Raw genomic sequence first — 17,431 nt, forward strand, 5'->3', positions numbered from 1 at the left:
AAAAGTGAAAAAGGTGCTGAAAAAATGTCAGTTAATTATAAGTGAGCAACGAAAATTTTTAATTGAAAAAAAAAAATCAAATTCGTTTACAACAAATTTAATATGATGAACATATCAGTTAAAAATATGAGTTTCAGTTTTACACCAAATACAAAAAAAAAAGCAATCAAACATTTTAGGGCTGCAAGACGCTCATATGTGAAACACATTTTAAACGTTAAAATTCTATATGAAAATAGTTTTATTGTAATAATGATAAAGGTTATTAGAAATGACTACGTGACATCATTTAACATTTTTTAATTTTCTTTTTGAATCAAAAAACTCGGATTTTTTCATTCAGATTTTTTTAAACCTTGAAACATTCGTATATTAGGGTTGGTTGGGGGTAGTGGGTCACCCCCCTAAAACTGAAATAGGGATAAACAACTCTTCAAACTGTCTTCAACTCTTTCAAACTCTTTTGCACAGATCATGTTAAATTTCATCACAGTAATTGGTTTAACACATATTTGGGATTCGTGAAATTTTTCTAAGTCATAGCACTTAGTCAAAAAAAATTCAGATTTTTTTTTTTTTTTTTTTTTTTTGCGAGTTCAAGCAACATTTTTCAAAGTGTTTCCAGGTTAGTTTTTATTATTTTTTATATGATAATTAATTTTTCACCTATAGTATAACTTAAAGTTCATACAGCAACAAGAATTTTTGAATAAAATATTATTAATAAGTGTTTAAGAGGAGGGGTCCCACTTACCCCGTACATTTTTGCTATACGTGGTAAGTGGGTATTATACCCATCTACTAAGTAAGTGGGTATTATACCTACACCCTCACAATGGGGTAATTGGGCCCCCCTATAATAATGGGATTTTCAAAATAAAGAGCAACTCTGATTAAGTATTTGTATTGGCGAAATGCAAGACAACTATGACGAGTTAGTATAGGAATTGATAGTTGAGCTAAAATCTGCTAAAGCTAGTGATTATGTATTTCTGAAACGGACGTGACAAAAAATCATTTCGATTTAAGTAGATCTAATGTTGGAAGTTGATGATACAAATTTAAAAAAAAGTGTGAATAGAAATAGTGACACTTTTTATTGGCATTGTGCAGATAATGTTGGGATAATTACTGAGGATGAAACGATGATGGTTCTTTTTTTTTCTTAGCCAACTTTACAAAGACGCAGTCACTTAGTGTTTCCAATTTTGTTTTTAACCTATAGTTTTGGCAAATTTACTCAAATTGATCTTAATTAACTGTATTCCGTTCATAAACACACCTTTATTTGTAAAAGTAAAATGTATGTCCCTATAGACTTTCAATAGAATTCACAAATGAAATTGCTTTGTTTCTCGTTTTAAAATTTTCCGTGATACAGATTTAAAAGACAGTAAATATCTTATATAAATGGATGCATTCAAAAAAAAAAAAAAAAAGATTCACACTAAAAATGTACATACTTTATCATGTAAGACCGCATTACCGCATTTTTAGATATGCTTTATTTAAATTTAAATTAAAGGGGGTGACCCACTTACCCCTTACTCACGCCCGGCTCCTGGGGTAGGCGGCCGCCTAGTGTGGCAGATTTTAGGGGCGGCAAATTTCGAAGTATGAAAATCTGTTTCAGCGCCATAAGATTCACTGCTTTAAAGCTAAAAGTACAAATAATTTAGAGTGTGTATCAGTGCTTGGACATGCAAAGCATAGTTCGGAATATAACTAAAAATTCAATTTAGTTTTAGGGGCGGCAAATTGCGTGGTTTAAAAGTCTTTTGAAAATATTAACATCCGTTTCAGTGATATAAGACGCACTACTTTATTAATGAAAAAGACAACTTAAAGTGTGTACCACAGCTTGGATATGCAAAACCCATGTTATTATTTTATATTATGATTATTATTATTCAATATGGGGGTGATTGGGGTGCGGCACTAGTCAATATCTCCTAGGGCGACAGAATTACTAGAACCGGCCCTGCCCTTACCATGGGGTAAGTGGGTGCCCCATCCGATTTTTTAAAAAATATAATCGTTAAGAATATTTAAAGCATTATTTTAGAAAATAATGAAGAATTTTTGTTTATTTATAATATGTAAGATAAAATAAGACAATAAGTTTAAAATTTTTTGCTTCAAAACTTTATGCATAAGGTTTCAAAAACGAACCATTCTCAAAAGGGATCCCACTTACCCCAACCAACCATACTTTACATTTAAAAACATAATATATTTCCCACACAATACATGAAACAGCAACTTTTTAACTATTTTCATTTCATGGCAGTAGCTATGTTTGAATAATAGGTATAAGTAGACTAGTTTTAACACAAATAATGTATGATTCAAAATAAATTTAGCGTTTAAAATTAAAAAAAAAGGTTCATAGAATTTTAATTTTGATCTTTTGGTGCAAGCCCAGAGGCATAGTCCACAATAAATTTTTATCATAAAATGTCTGTACATGTACATTGTGCATAGTAATCTACAATTTTCCCCCAGTCTCTTCTCCCCTTTTTTCAAGCAGTTTTCAAGAAAAATTTTTTCTTTTTTTTAATCTGAGAACTGTCACACATGATGATAGAAGTTTCACAATGACAATTAGAAATCCTTCAGAACAAATTTCGATTATCAACCACTCTAGCTGCTCTGTCCCTCCCCCTTCCCCCAGCTACTACCACCTATCCTGCAATTATACTTCTAGGGAACAGTGGTACCACTATTTCCTATTATTATATGTTTCATACCTTTTAGAAGAAAAAAATCTTAAAATTTGGCAGTTTTCCATGTTTATCAGCTTAGAGTCGACAAAAGTTCTGAAATAGATTTAATTGGGATGAATAAGGCTATAGTTAAAACTTGGTTATAAAGCAGTCTGAACTGATGAACCTTTCAGCTTACTCTTAAAATTAGCATTAGTTCTCTAAATATTCAATAAATTCTGAAGATTCATAAAAACGTTATAACGTTTAGACAAGATGCGATTTTGTTTTACGCTTTGCTTAATCAGGGGTGCCCCTCATCCTAAAGGGAAAGAGCACACACCCCCTAAATGTCACGAAGTCCCCCCCCCTGATCAAGAGCTCCCCAAAATTGAGAAAAATACTCCTAAAAACAACCCCCCTAAAAATTTCACTGGATCAGTCTGCGGCATGGCCCCTTCCCCTCCCTTGGTGGGCACCCCTGGCTAAATGATAAGGTTTCCATCATTTTGTACATTTTTAGTGTAAAAATAATGTGTTAAACAATTACTTCACTTAATAAGTTTACTTAATTACTTTAATTAAAGTCATGGTGTTATAAGAAAAAATGCAATTTTTTATATATACTTTTTGCCAAATTGTAATTTTGGAATAAAAGCAATATTGCAAGAGTAATCTATGTAGTTTAGCAAGTTGAAGTTAATATTGTATAATACAGTGCAGTTACATTGAGAGCAATACATTCTAAAAATTCAAATTTAATTAATAAAAATTAAATCAACTGATTTTAATGAATGATTTTGTTAAAAAAAATTTCTTGATTCAAATCAACGGTTTTTTTTTTTTTTTTTTTTCTAAATTACTTAATTTAAATCATGATTTTAATCATAACTTAAATCAAGCTGATTTAAATCAACGAACACTGCTTAACATTAAGTAAGATTGTCAAGCAGTTAACAATCAGTATTAACAAAATTGAAAGCGTGTATGGCTCCAAATTATGAACACATTGAGTATTAAAAAATGATAACAATTAGGATTTAAAAAAATGTTGCTCATATTTTAATATTTTGTTGTCAGTCAAGAACATTTTTTTAAACGTTTTCTTAAATTAGTCAAGTGCATGCTGGGCAAAGTGACATAGTTCAATTCGCTTACTTATTCAATCATTTTAAGTATTAATTTATTAATTAATTAACAATTGCCTTATTCACCCCCAATTGATTTTATTTTAGAACTTCAGTCGACTCTGAGCTGATAAACATAGAAAATTGTCAAATTTTAAGAATTTATCTTGAAAAAAGTATAAAAGTTATAATTCTAGGAAATATAGCAGTACCAATGTTTCCTAGAAGTATAGTTGAATGATTGGTGGTAGTAGCTGGGGAAAGGGGAGGGGGGGGGGGGGTGGACCAGCTGGAGTTGAAACCTAGTGGTGACGAAATTTGTACGCAAGGATTTCTAATTGTTCATTGTAAAACTTCTATCATCATGTGTGAGTTTTCTTTAAATAAAAAGAAAAAATTCTGTTTGAAAACTGCGTGAAAAAAGGGAGAGAAGGGACTGGGGGAAAAATTGCTAGATTGCTATGCACAATGTACAAACATTTTATGATAAAAGTTAGCTATGCCTCTGAACTTGTACTGAAAGATTAATAATGATAATTGGTATCTACAAAGGTTTCTTAAAAAAAAAAAAAAAAAAAAAAAAAAAAAAAAAAAAAAAAAAATGAATCAAAAAAAAAAAAAATGAATAAAAAAAAAATTCGAATTTTTTGACTAAAAAAATTAAAAAATCACATTCCCTGATGTTAAGTAGTCATTTCTAACCTTTATCATTATTACAATAAAACTATTTTCATATGGAATCTTAACATAGGAAATGTGTTTAACATATGAGAGTCTTGCAGAGTAAAATATTTGAGGGCTTTTTCTGTAGTTGATGTAAAACTGATACTCATATTTTTAACTGATATGATCATCATTAAATTTGTTGTAAACGAATTTGAATTGTTTTTTTTTTTATTTTTATTTTTTTATTTTTTGAGCAATCACGATTGCTTATTGCTTTCATTTGACTGTTTTTTGGCGTTCCTATGATTTTATTTTCCCACCAGCACCCTCTGCAGCACCACCGTCGACCGACCGCCTCACGATGCTGCTCCTCTAGCGAAAACCGTCTCCAGGTTGCGTCAATATCCTACACTTACACGCATGCATACACGCACGTACACACACACAAACATATACACACAACACACACATACATACACCTACACACACTCAAACACATACACACACGCATATACAGACACGTGCACATACATTACAGATACCTACACATACATACATGCTTACACACACATACACATACCCCCCCACATACACATACACACACACGCCTACATACACACACACACACTCGCGATTGCGAAAAACATAATTTGAATTTAAAAGGTCAAAATTCAAATTAATTTTATTTTTATTTATTTTTTTTTTCATTCAAAATTTTTCGTTGTTCACTTTTAATTAACAGATATTTTTCAGTACCATTTTCATTTTTTAAAAATATAATTATCAACAAACTAGTTTAATAACTTTTATTCTATTGTAAATAGTTATTTTCCACCTGGCATTAATTCATATGAATGCTAATTGTAAAAAGTAAATGAATAGAAAGAAAATAATTCTATTTTAATGCTTTTTTTTCCATTTCTAAAATTCTTTTTTGCGAAATTGACTGAATACTTTCATCAGTTGAGGTTACATGAACTTTTTTGTTAAGAGGATTAATTTAACATCCTCCAAATGTAACAAGTACCATAATTCCCAAGAACGTTCAATGTTTGTAATTTTTCCGTCCAACTTTAAATTACTGTTTTCATGAATCGTAGCTGTTAAATATATTAAGTCTATTTCATGTGAATGCGCAATGTACTTATTCAGAATAACACAAATGAAAAAAACCTTTAATAATGCTACCTTATTCTTGTCTATTTGAATATTTTTACTATTACTAACAATTGCAGGCAATTTGAATTTTATCATGTTAAAATATTACTGAATTTGAAAATTTATTTATTCACCCATTTATACCAATAGTAACCAAAAATAATGCATACTTCTTCTCTTTCCTTTATAAGATTGCACTATCTAATTTAAATAATCATGCACGTAAATGAAAAAGTATTTTTTCATTTTTTTTCCACCGTAAACAAAATTATTAGCCATTTTAATTATTCGAATATTTATACTTTTGCTAATTATAAAGGACAAATGAATACTAAAAAAAAGAAAGAAGGAGAACCTCCATTAATAGGACTTTGCAACCTTTATTTTCATAATAATTTTTTATCGATACTCGTACATTTATCCACTAGATGGCAGCATAAACGATAAGAAAATCATACAGAAAAGCGAAGATATTGCACTATTTCACCCTGACGCTCTCAGAATCTTTCGGTCTCTAACCGAACGTATATTTTTCAGTGTTGTTTTGTCGAGGGTCTCAAAGCTGAGTTTTATTTGTGGTTGTGCATTATAGTTTGTATTTTTTGTTTCAATTTATTTTTCGTAGATTTTTCCTTCTTTATATACCATGTTGTTTAAAAATATGGTTTTTTTTTTCGCAACATGCTCTTTCCATGCATGCTTGAAAAGTGATCATTCTCATCCGTTGATGTTTTTTCAATCTTAAGTAATCTTCTGGTGTTATCTCTTGATTATCATGTTTGACCAATTAATCTGGCAAGTAATGAAAATAGATGAGTTTTTGTGGTTTATTTCTGCTATGCGTATTAAATTTGTTTAGAAATGTTGAAACCAATCCTACTGTAATGTTTTCTTCTAACTTGTATTATGCCGACGGCGTACATTTGTATCAGATTATTCACGTATCTCGTTATTTAAGCATGATGAAAACAAACGACGGTCTGCTGATTGCAAATGAATGATTATCGTTGTCTGATTGCTTGACTTTATAGCTTAATGAACTGCAATGATGAGTCTCGGTCGTATGAATTTTTCTTGATTCGAACGTAGTAATCTTTTTTCATTTACTCGTCATATTACTCAGAACAGAATTACTTAGCTTCTGATCGTACTGACGAGCATAACTTTTTTGTTGCCGTGATGAATATATTGGATGAATTTCTTCAACTGATCGATCCGTACTGATGATTTATATTTACTGAGCAACATAAAATGTTATCTTCTGTGTTGTAAATTTCAAGAGTGAATAGTTTATTGTGCAAAGAGGTAAATTTATATTTGGGAATTTATTACAAATTGGTTTTATGTTTTTCTATTGATTTTCAATGGAATCTAACTGAAGTATGGCAAATTTGCTTCCCTTCAGAAGTGCCCCCCCCCCCCCCCCGGAACCGAATATTGTCCAAATTGCGGTTTTGGATGGTTATATTTTAAAAACTCAATTCCTGACCCTCTTATTCATCGTCTCCACACACCCCTCCCCCCTTCAGTATATTTTCTAACCTCCTCAAAAGTTAGAAACTGAATCCACTTTTGTCCTAAAAGTCCATCACTGGATGTTATCAAACTATTCAAATATTTTTAGAGGTGGAAAAAAGTAAAACTAACAACAACATTGCATGAGTTAAAAGTTTCACGGGGTTTATTTAGCAATTTACTTTTTTACTGACTATACTACACTTTACCCTAGTGATCTGTAATTTTAGTGATGATATTATAGTTCAGCTGATATTCCGTGCTGAAGAACTATTCAAGTCTTTCGCTCCTATCTGAAAAATTGCAGTTTAACAATATAGGCTGTAGATCTGGTCACCTAAATTTTCAGTCTCTGATTTCTTATTTTTCTATTCTATCCCCCCCCCCCCCCCGTGAATCTTCATACTCCGCCATATCTGCTGTATGTTTTGGAGTCATGCCAATGATGTGAAATACGTGCTGCACAAAAATTGCATGCCTAGTTTGCGATTCCAATCTTTTTGCATCCTGCAAGTATTACAATGTTGGGTAGTTTTTTACTATATCATTTCAAAAAAATTTTTCTTGAATTTATTTTAGAAAAAATAAAAAAGTGAATCAAAAAATTGTTGCTTAGCATCCACAGTCTTGAAATTTATTGAAACTTGGCATGGTCACAAAGAAATTTTATCTCTGTTGTAAATATTTACTTTACAAGCAGACCTAATTTTAAAATTTATGTTCCCACTCGTTTAACACTATGAAGTCAAATGTTTTTAATGAAAAAAATATTTTTCTTTTAAAAATATGAAAAGTTGACACTATTGTGTGATGCAGCCAAGGTTGACCTCTGGCTCTTCCAAAACCCTTTGTTCAAGGCCTCTAGGGTTAGAAATTGGTGCTTTTTTTTCAAATTTTCGATTTATTTAAGAATAAACACTTTCTGCAAGAAATGGTACAATGTAGCAAATTGTACACAATTATTACTTATACTTAATTATATACATAATATTACCATTAAAACTGGTAAATTAGCCAATTTTGTTGAATTTTTGAATATCATGGCTTCCAAGTACTATTGATGCAGTTTTGGATATGATATCTTTTAGTTTTTTTTTTTTTTTGGATTTCCTCCTTTCTGAACACTCTCATCCCTGGATATTTTCAACCAATTTGTTGAGCATTATTGTACTGTGAATCCTCTTTAATTTTGCTTAATGTTCAGTTTTTTATTTCCTTTGTCAGTAAATGCAATTTTCATATGTAAAACTAACATTTAACTTATTTTGCGATAGGAGCTGAAATGTCCCTATTTTAGCAGATTGTCTCCTAAAGTGTGCCTCTGATGATTCCATTTGCTACTCTTGATTGTGCATGATGAAAAGTTGACCACCAATTTTAATCTGAGGCAATGCAAAAATGAATTTTTTTTATCTCGGTTTCTAAAGCTGAGTTTCCGTAAATGAGTGCCATGCAGGTATAGGTCCTGAGCATGTTGGTCATAAGTGGAAAAATCGTGAATTAGTTTAGATCCAGTAATTATCCAGTGAAATAAGTGTTTTGTTTAATTTAGTGTATTGTGCTATTTATGATGAATGCTTTTTGCCAGTTCTGCTACTGATTAGTTGTGAAGAGCTAATAACTTTTATCTGAAATAGCACGCAGTTTTATTTGTTTATAGCAGGGGTCTCCAAACGTTTCTTTGGACTTGTAGCCACGCATATAGTTCATCTACAAATATTTATGATATTAATATTTTCTTCATTAATCATTAGTTATAATGAAAAAATATCATTCATTATCTTATTATGTACAGTCTGACAATCGATTATATGGAATTGGTAAATGTCTTAGACAAGGGTGTCTGATGAATGAGGGGGAAAGGTAAAATTTGCCTGTGCTCATTTGAATGTGGCTCTGCTTAATTGAAAGTACATCTGCAAAAGCTGGCATCCTTGTAAACTAAAAGATACGTCCATTTCCGCCTGTAAACTGGAAGTTTGCCTTTCTATCTAAATTGTAGTCATGTTAATTCCTTATTCACTTGGGAATATTCTCCAACGTATTTTTCCGGTAGGAGATAAATGGAACAGCCCTGCATTCTTGCCTAAGTAAAACTTAAAAATTATTTCCAGTTGGTCCAGTAGATCTAGCAGCTTGACATTCTCACTGCTACATTTTGGAATGAATACGGCGCTGTCTCACTCTTTCCAACTCTCCCCCTATCAATACTTTTAATGGGGGATACTTTTTCCTGAATTTCTAACAAAACAAAGTGCAAAAAAAAAAAAAAAAAAAGATTTTTAAGAATTTTTAATGCTAGATTAAGAGGCTTCTTCAACCAGAAGTTTCCTTTGTCCCACCAAGAAGTAAATTTCTTGCTCGCTCTGCTACTAGTAGAAACTATTACATACTGAATATTTTAACAATTGAAATTGAAATTTTCCTTCTTCATGCAAAAGTTAAAATTCACTTGTTTTAAACTTGTTTGTTTCACTTGTTTGTGTCCTATGCATAAGTTAACTGTTAAACGTCATGATTGACAGAAATTATGCCCAAAAAAAGGTTACGTATTTGTGTGTTAGTTTGCAGGGTTGTAGTTTTGGCCATGCCACTGGAAAAAGGCCAAAACTGGAATTAACCACCATAGAGCTGGCCAAAACTGTATCCTATAAAAGCACACTAATATGTGTACACATTCAGTTTGAATGCATATGATTGTACAGTTTAATGCATGATTAAGAGAAATAGCATGTGTGTTTATCATAATTAAAATAATTTTTTAAACTAGGGGGGTTAAGGACTCTCGTTTACTAAACAACCTATATGATTAAAACTAATAACTATTTTTCACAAAACTTGTAACATGTATTCAGTGTATTAAAAAATAGGCAATAACTGAATAAATTTGAAATTCATTTTGTACGTATAAAACTATGAAACAAGTAAGTATTGTGCTATATGAGATTGATGTTTCATATGTCTTTTAATTATGAACTCACTTGTTTTTATTTTAAACTTTATTATTATATCCACAGTCCAATAGCTAAAACTGGACAAAATTGATTTTATCCAAGCCAGTTTTATCCGTGGTTAAAACCACCATTGGCCGAAACTCAATGCGGCCAATTTTAACTTGGGGAATTTTATCATCTTGGGTCAGTTCATTGTTTGGTATAAATTTTTACTGCACTTGTAAGGCAAGACAGCTTTCTGTAAGTTGGTCTTTCAAATTTGGGTGCTAAAAGAATTGACTGTTCCACACAAATCTGTATGGGTTACAGCTTTGATCAAATAAGTCACACAGTCGGTCATTTTGTTTTTTTTTTCAGTCTCTTTTTAGTGAATCCAGTGTTAGGGCTAGGATAAGTAATGTTAGAATATTTGAAATCAAATTGGAAATCATTTATGGTTTTATACTATAGTTACTGATTTCACACGTTTCCAATAATCTATCCTATTACTTTACTTATTACAAAATAACTGATCATAAAACTTAGTATACCATACTATGCATATACCATGGCATATATAGCCAAAATGTAATAATTTCCTAAAAGTACTTAATTTTTTATATATTGATATGCTGTACATGATGAGTGCTTTTTGCCAGTTCTGCTACTGAATTGTTGTGAGGAACTTCTTTTTTTCTGAAACAGCATGTTTCTAAGTTTTATTTGTTAAAAATAGGTGTCCTGGCTTTGCTCATGCAGAAGTTGAAATCATGTGATAGTCTTAAACATCTTGCTAAGTCTTTATGGCACTTTTCTCAAACAATCTAAAATTAGGATAATTAGGGCAAATGCATTTTGCATCAGAACAGTCTTTTTGACTGCTACCTATTTGAGTTTTCTTTTTTTTCATCATTACTTTTCGTATGGTTCACCGGTTTGATTGTTTAGTTTTTTCTGATCAATATGAAAAATTAAAACTTCATGAGTAAAAACATAATACACGCAATAAAATGTTGTTTTATAACATTGAAGATTAGCTTTGAGTGTGTTACTATTAAAATGCTGTTATCTTTTTGGGGCGATAGATTATTCATAGCTATGACTAGCCTTGAGCTTTAAAATGTTCTACAGCAAGGGTTCTCAGCCTCAATTTTTGTGATTATATGTAATTTTGGCATCACCATTTTTTTTTTAACTTTAGTTTTTATCTACATTATTGTTACAAATCTGTAGCATTAGCAAGCATCCAGCAAAGAGGGACATTACAAGTGACTCGTGGTGTTTTTTCACAGGTTACACACTTGCGGCGTTTATATGCGACTTTAGTACCTTGCATATCCCCGCTCCAACTTAACAATGGTCGTAAGATACACAGCTGACATGCAAAGAGAGCTTGCGCCTTTTATGAGGGAGTGGTTTTATCCAGTACTCTTAGCAGCCCCCCTCCCCCCACTGGTGACAAAAGGTGGGTTCACCCAGCTGGTGACAAAAGCTCGTTTTGCGAACTGGGTTCTAGGTAAAAACTCCGCTTTTACTCTAGTCCAGCGGTTCCCAACCTTTCCTCTCTAACATCTCTGTGACATTATATTGTGTTTAGTATTTAAATGACTTGAAATGTTTAAGGTGTTTTTTCCCCGTCCACATTCAACGTTTTTTTGAGTAATATTCAAGTACTTAGAAGTAGATTCATTGACCTGAAGGAATCTTTAAAAAACAAAAAAACACGCACATTTAAAAATAGTCGAGACTTTGTTGTGAAACATCAAGGGGGGAAGGCTATTCAATTTCCCGTGCCCCTCCAAAAGCTTTTTCTCATGGATGAAAATCTTCCGCAGATCCACGATTTTCCGCTCTATGTTTTCCATTTCCCGGCCACTGAAAGCATCAGCGTTTATGCATTTCGAAATCTGATTGCATCTGCTTCCATAACACTCGCTCAAAGTTTTCCGAACGGGGAGAAGCATTCATACATTTAAACGTGCATAAAGCACATGTCAAAACTCTCACCCAATAGCGAGAGCGCACTCATCTCATGGAAACCATTGAAATGGGACTCTCAACTCTACGGATGTCAGATATCTGGCTTCTAGTCACATTGATAGGTGGTCCAGTACAATACGGCTTTCTGTCATGGCAACGCCGAACGAAAACTGGTTTTGGGGAGAAAGATACTAGCTCACACTCTGTCCGGACGCAGTCTGAATGTTGCATTATACTTTTTTTTTTCATGAAGACTTGAGACTCCCATTGAAAAATGTTTATCCTATTCCATAAGAGTTAATTTAAGCCAACATCATTCTTCTACTCTAGTTTTAATGTTCATTAGGCTTGCCAAAACATAACTCTTGAAGATCTTAATAAATTCAAATTTATTTTAATTATGCTGTGCTATATTATCTCAGACATGTAAATAAAGGGAAATTTAAAATGCTTATATTCTCAAATCATGACACATAGTGTTTAAAAAAAAATTTTATCAGTTAAAAAATAATTTTTATGCTAGTACTTAAAATGACCATCAAAGCTCAAAGTTTTAGATTGGGTTTAGTTTTTCATGATTTTTATAGAATATTACCCAGCTGCTCCACAAAATTTTAAAATGCTCCTCAAATTGTTTCTCCAGGGTTAGTAACACTGATGTCATTTTGTAATTGTGGTGTCCAATGATTCAGCTTGCATTAGGTGTTTAATTATATGGAAGTTTTATAGCATTAGATGTCACATTATGAAGTTTTCATTTCACCTGATTTGTGGGTTATGAGAAATTGAAAGTGGTTAATGGAATTAATATGCTGTTAAGGTCTTAAATAAATGCAAGCTGATTTTATTTATTCATTTGTTAGCATTTCTACTAGTAAAAAAGAAAACTTATCTATTAATATTTAAAAGACAGTATAGTATCAATATAAAGTCTCTTTTATCTTTTTAGACTTCAGGTGTTTTGCAACCCTGTTTCTGTATCCGCCCGTTTGAACCTACCTGTTTTACTATAAGATATACTGTATACATTAATCGTGACATTGCTAAAGAATTTTCTTGCGATAATTCTAAAAGTGTGGAGTAAAATTCGTATATTCAAAAATAATAGGAGCATCCATTTTTTGATACATGCATTAACTCTATATTTTACACTAATATTAATTTATAACAAAACAAATACTTATAAGCTGACTTACTACAAGAAATATCTTCTGCACAAATTTCATAAATTCTTTATTTGCATATAGCCCAAATTAAGTTGCATTTAAATTCCGTTGATTTTTCTACTGCATTAAACCTCACACTGCCAAACCTTCGCCCACAAAAATTTTATAAAATTAATTTTCATACTTGATGTATTTTTGAGTTGCTAGTTATTCTTTCACGTTTTTCGACAATAACGCTTGAAGTATTGTTTTCTATATCTACAATAAAGTGTCAAAATTATAGCAACAAAAAACAGCGCAATCTCACTTCTATGCATTTTTGGCACAAGACAAGTGCAATAGCTCTTTGTTGGACTCAAATGGTAGAGAAAGTAAACATCAAAATATTTGAGACGCTCTCATTTGATCCATCTTATGTTTTATCACTATTTTGGATCAAAAACTTCTGAGGAAACTAAAACTTTAAAATTCTTTCATCTGAGAGCAGTATTCATACGTAGAGATTTTTTAGCATGGTTTCAGTGCTGTCTAAAGCCGGCCGCATTGCAATGACAGACTTAATTCTTTAAATGTAAAATGTCGGCAAGTACGCAAATATTTTTATGCTATGTGCGAGAGACAAATGAATGAAAAAGGTACAAAATTTGCTTGAAACCGCTTGAACGTGAGACTTCATCAGAAACAGGCATGTTTTATAAAAGCTGTAAACATCATGTAACATTGCTATTAATACTCAAAAGCAAACAGTGGTGATCCTTCTATTGATGTTGTAATGGTGATTGAAATGCCAACCTCACCTTGGTCCTAGATTGCTTCCAATTCTTTTGTATTTAGTTTTTTGGTTTCCTGTGTTCCAATAAGAATATGTTCAAAAATTGATTCACCTTAAACAAGTAGTTAAACCTATTGACAAAGATACATATATAAACTTTATTTTGGAATTGTTTCTTGCAACTTTTATGTAAAATTGTGTAAATAGACTAGAGTTGTTTTGTTACTCATGTATTATGTCTTCATTTATGAATAAAATGGTTTTCTCCTTACCAGGTTTCTGTTTTATTTATTTTGATTTCTATAATACGATTAAGTGAATAACTGGGCAATTATCTCATTTTGTTGGTCCTGTCTGAAAGCAGAGATTTTATAAAATTGCTTTTTCTGTATTAATCCATAAAGCATGCTTGAACATGATTGGTATTTTGCGAAGATATCTGCATGAGTTTTGTAAAAAAAAAAAAAAGAATGTACTCTTCAAGAGTTAACATTCAGTCTCCTGAAGAGACAGAAAATGATGATGATTAAACATAAGAATTATTTTTTGTCAGCTTGTTTTTTTTCCTAAGGTTCAATACTTTTTACGAATATACTTGAAAAGCATCACGTTAACGAAATATAAAGGCTCTCGCCAGTCTTCGGATGTGCTTCCAAGAAACGAGAGATATACATATAAACACTTCATCAGCATTATAATCATTTCAGTTATAAGAAGCCTACTACTAAATATAGGCTTCCTCTCTCCTACGGACATCCACCAAGGGAATCTCTCAGCTGGTTGCGTATAAATATTTAACGCACGGTATTGACAAAAAAAAGTTGTTTCTGAGCCTAAACATGGCGACAATAAATATGAAAAATTGGATTGAAAATGCGCCGCGACCTTCTTATAACATTCAAGTACCAAGCAAAGAAGATTCTGAATGCAATTAAATCAACATTTTGCTTTAAACTATCTGTTACATTTTTGTTTCCACTATACAATTTTCCTGTCATTTATCAAAAGAGTTGCGATTCACGATTTTATCCCAATCGAGATTTTCATTTGGAATTGCTATTCATAAAAACCGATGATCCATAAACCACTCCAACAAATTATAACAACAAAATATCAAGTCTCAAGACATGTTTTTCCGAAATAAAATTTAGATGCATGATTTAAAAAAAAAAAAAAACGTTTGAAGTGTAAAAAAAAGAAAATAAGTAAATAAGAAAAATAAGACGGTCAAGCAATAGTTTTGCGGAAAAAAAAGCCTTACATATCGACTTACATAATGCCTTCTAATTTGTTTTTGGCAGAGTATGATTGAAATTAGCCAAAGTGGCTAATATCAGCCAAACCTGGCAACTCTAAGCAAGTTTAAAATTTTAAAGCGAGAAGAGACAAATTTTCATTAGGGCCGTGGTAGCCCGATCGCTAGAGTGTCGGATTCGGGGCCGGAACCTCGATGGACGAAGTCCCGCCGCCGTCATTAAAGGGGACTGGGCGACGTTAAATATGCTCGTGGTCTCAATGTCCTCCAAGTGAAACGATACCTCTGGGGGGTGCCAGCACCAGGTAGCTGTTAGCTCCTGGACTAGTTCTAAATTCTCATTAATTGTTCGATCCGGTTATGGTGCTGCCATCTATCGGTACATAAAATAATGGAGGCAAGGCACTTAGTATGCAGTCCTCGACATAAATACAGTTGTGACTCGGAATGGGAAATTTTCATTGTTATGGTTGCAAATTGTCTGCCTGATGCATCAATTCAGTTTTTTTTTTTTTAAGGCTTAACTTAATTAGACTTTATTTTAAAAAACTTTTTTGTAAAAAATCGCGTTTTTACAGAAAAAACACTGATGTAGATGAACTTGGAATGCAAAACTACAATTAAATCAAAAATTTCATCCAAATTGTTAGAGCCGTTTCCGAGAAAAGAAATATATATATATATATACATACCCACAAGAATTACTCGTTTAAAGATATAAGATCTTCTGTATCTCTCATCATACAGTGCAGAACCTTTTATCCGGGAACCAAAAAACCGGCATTTTTTTAAAAATACGCATTTTGGGCAATTTTTGAAAAATTAAGCATTATTTTTGAAATTTCCAAAAGAATATTGGACAATTTTTTAATAAACACCATATTACTCACGTATAACTTGGGAAAATGTTTGCAAACACCAACTTCAAATGGTTTAATGCGGGGCAAAATTTCCGAAATATTTTCTTGAATAATAAAGTACCTTTGTAAGTGTGAAATTTTCATGTTTTAAGCTGAATGCTAAAGAAATGAATATTGTCGCATTCTAATGCAGTATCTTATTGAATGGCCTATAATTAAATGCGTTTAGCGTAAGTGACGTCGCAAAAGTGCGGAAAACGCCGTAAGTAGCAAAAATACCCGGCGTTGCCTGGGTCAGTAATAATTGTGAGAAACAATCTCTTCTTTCTTTCGTTTTTTGTTTTAACTACAAGAACTGAAAACACACCGCTTTGACGTGATTAAAAATCGAGCTTCTTCCTTACCCTTAAAAGTAAAATAGAAATAAGTATAAATAACCAACGAATATTCATTTAGAAACGAAAGCACGAATTTAAGCATATAAAAATTTAAAAAATTTCCAAAATATGAACTAACAAAAACAAAGATCACTAAAAAAAACGTGCGCTTTATTTAGTTAAATAGTACACACACACAAAGAAAAAAGCTCTCTACTATGTTTCCCAAAGGGTGCAAAAAGTAGAGTTTTAAAATGTTTAAATGACTTGAAACTCATGCTTACTCCAGATAGGCTTTGATTCAAAATTTAAATTATGATTACTTTTAATTAGTGATGTGCCGGATCATTAAAAAAGTAGATCCGCGGATCCGGATCATTAGTGTCAAGATCCGTGGATACGGATACGGATCTCAAAAATTTTTTGTTTTTTTACAAAATTCAATTATCCAAGTGTAAAATTTGTTACGGAAGGTATTCCCGTCAGAATAATGGCAGTTTCTTCAAAAATGTCAACTGCGATAAAAATATAATCAAGACTATAATTTACTCTAAAGAAATCTCCGTTAAAATTGAGGGAGAGTTGGAAGGAATGGGTCAGCGCTGCATTAATGCTTAGATGGAATGTGAAAAATTATTTCTAGCTTACTCGGTAGATTTAGGATACAAAAGCAAGAGCGACGAAATACAGAGCCCGGAACACCTTTACAAACAGTAAATAGAGAATATATTAGTCTCACTTTTTTTAAAGGATGCCGAGAAAAACAAAAATGAAGAATAACAGAAACCCCAAATCAATAACAAATACTAATATTAAATTAAAAATTAAAAAAACAAAACATGTCCTAGCGAGTCGACCTCATATTAAGATGAATTTCGCGGTCAGAATACACATTTGTTAACAAATATGAACTGACA

The 17,431-nt window shown here is 31.9% G+C and overlaps 1 non-coding gene across 1 annotated transcript; it reads left to right on the plus strand.

The window, feature by feature from the left end:
* The first annotated feature begins 7,391 nt into the window (after positions 1 to 7,391).
* Positions 7,392 to 7,476, plus strand: LOC129230780 (small nucleolar RNA snR60/Z15/Z230/Z193/J17). The gene has a single exon (XR_008581182.1). It is a non-coding gene; the product is annotated as a small nucleolar RNA snR60/Z15/Z230/Z193/J17 (small nucleolar RNA).
* Positions 7,477 to 17,431: the final 9,955 nt, after the last annotated feature.

This window comes from Uloborus diversus, chromosome 9 (assembly GCF_026930045.1).
Source record: "Uloborus diversus isolate 005 chromosome 9, Udiv.v.3.1, whole genome shotgun sequence".
NCBI lineage: Eukaryota > Metazoa > Arthropoda > Arachnida > Araneae > Uloboridae > Uloborus > Uloborus diversus.